This window comes from Protobothrops mucrosquamatus, unplaced genomic scaffold (assembly GCF_001527695.2).
Source record: "Protobothrops mucrosquamatus isolate PMUCROS unplaced genomic scaffold, P.Mucros_1.0 scaffold382, whole genome shotgun sequence".
Taxonomy (NCBI): Eukaryota; Metazoa; Chordata; class Lepidosauria; order Squamata; family Viperidae; genus Protobothrops; species Protobothrops mucrosquamatus.
Window position 1 is genome coordinate 207,743 of NW_015386714.1, and position 2,500 is coordinate 210,242.

Consider the following 2,500-nt stretch of genomic DNA (forward strand, 5'->3'; position numbering starts at 1 on the left):
GCCTGGCCTAGGGAGGATTTTTAAACTGGGTTTTTTAGAAATTTTAATTATCACAACATAAAAATTTTGGTTTTAATTTGGTTTTATTCGGTGGGGTGTGTGGGTCTTTCTTTGTTTTAATAATGTTGTGAGCCGCCCTGAGTCCTTCGGGAGAAGGGCGGGATATAAATTGAAATAATAAATAAATAAATAAATAAACTCTTTTAGCTGAAGGAACTATTAGCAGGATTTGTGTTTCCTTCAAATAATATGCATATTAACACTGAAATACTATACACACATTTTTATCATTAAAATACTCCATTTATATGGATTAAGATAATACCTGCTTTGCTGAAATCTAAACTGAAGGAAAATTAAAATGACATATCTTTCTAACTGGGTTCTCCTTCTCTGTGAAAAACTGATTTGGCAGTATTTCAATTAATTATGAGCAAGTTCTAGAAAATAAAAATAAAACTATCGCTTATTTCACTCATAGTAGTTCATAATGCTGATACTGGTTTTTCTCTCAAACATGTTTTATCTCATCCTAATACTTATATTTTCTTTTCCAAAGCTACACTTAGGATAAAAATGCAAATGTATTTACTAGGTAGAATTTACTTATGCTATCTTTAGAAAATATATTTTGTAATGTTACACATGCTGTTTTTGCAGCTCGCCACGAGAAGGACAGGCCTCCGGGTATCTCTTGAACCTAATGCTTATAAATGCATATCCACAGAAAACCCTTAGATATTCAAGAGAGGTAATGTCAGCAGTCCGACTAGCGAACCCAACAAAAGGAATCCTCAAGGCAATTAAGTCCCAGCAGGCACCACTTTATTGAGTACAGCATCTCAAAACTGAAGAAGCAAAACCAATTCTGAGATTTCCCGCGCAAAAGCTTGCTTAGTTAAACACTGGATTCCCTGTCCCCTCCCACCGGGTGTTTACATTGTCCAATAGTAATATTTCTTTTTGTTTGTTCTCCATCGAGCACCTGCGGCAATAACCTTGGCGTGGTACAGGCTCTCAAGGTCCATGAATGGCTTCTTGGCATTCCATTCCCTCCCCCTTTTCTTTGACAAGATGATGAAACTAACATGCATTGTAGCAATTCAATCTTGACAGGCAAAGCAAAAGGGAAGCATGACTAATTTAAACCAAGACATTCATTTTTATTAATAAATTCAGATTTCAATTGACTGGGGGTCTGGGTAATTAAATACATTTTAAAGCTTTTATTACATAGAGAAAAATTTCACAATCTATTAAGATGAGAGGCATCTGTATCAACGTGATAACATTTTAAACAGTTTGGCTTTAGGAGATAAATGGCCAAACCCACATAGGTGCTACAAATGAATTCCCTTTGGGGATCCTATAGCTATCACCTAAAGAAAAGATGAGTGAGCTGATGTCTATGCTCAGTATGGATTTTGAGCAAAAGATACTAAGGAAGTTCAAGTGCAAAGTACAGAGAAACAAGGTATAGAAATCCTGTAAAGGCATATTGTTGGAATAGGCATATAAAACTTGATGGTTTCTTGGGTTAGAAAACTGCTGCAGATATTTTAGAAAAAGAAATTGAACTCATAAATAATATGAAGGCATATAAAAGAGAAACCATGTTACAATAATAATAAAGTTGGAAGGGATCTTGGAGGTCATCTAGTCCAACCTCCTGCTCAGGCAAGAAACGCTATACCGCAGTGGTGGCGAACCTATGGCACACGTGCCAGAGGCGGCACTCAGAGCCCTCTCTGTTGGCACGTGCACCATTGCTGCCAGCCCCAGGTCCATCAAGCCACCACCACTGCCCAGAGCAGGAGCCACGCCCAGCACAAAGGAGGCGAAGCGGCCGACTAGCAAGCTCGAGTAGAGGTGGTAAAGCAGAGATCACCAACCATTGTTGATTGGTGGACTGGAAGAAAAGGTAGGGGGAAGCATTTTGCATGTGTGCATGTGTGCATGGGACCGTGAGCACGCATGTGCTGCAAATGGGGCAGGGGTAGTGCCTGCGTGATACTCACTAGCCCTGCCCCGTTCTTGCATGGTCATGGTACAGTACCTTGTATTTGCATCCCGCGGTGCGGTGGCCATTTTTGTGCCTTGATGCATGGTGGCCCATTTTTGCACCCCCAGTTTTTGTGTGCCAGAGGCGGCACTCAGAGGCACCTCCCTGACCCCCCCCCCCGAGGGCACCACAATGCTGATGCAAACCTGGCACTTTGCGATAAATAAGTGGGTTTTGGGTTGGGGTTTGGGCACTCACTCTCTAAAAGGTTCGCCATCACTGCTATACCGTTTCAGACAAATGGCTGTTCAGTCTCTTAAAAACTTCCAGTGTTGGAGCATTCACAACTTCTGGAGGCAAGTTGTTCCACTGATTAATTGTTCTGACTGCCAGGAAATTTCTCCTTAATTCTAAGTTGCTTCTCTCTTTGATTAGTTTCCATCCATTGCTTCTTGTCCTGCTTTGGATACCTTGACTCCCTCTTCTTTGTGGCAACCC

The 2,500-nt window shown here is 41.0% G+C and overlaps 1 protein-coding gene across 3 annotated transcripts in view; it reads right to left on the reverse strand.

Moving 5' to 3' along the window:
- ALCAM (activated leukocyte cell adhesion molecule) overlaps positions 1–2,500 on the reverse strand; it is a 100,734-nt gene that overhangs the window by 974 nt on the left and 97,260 nt on the right. The gene's annotated exons all lie outside the window — the stretch shown is intronic.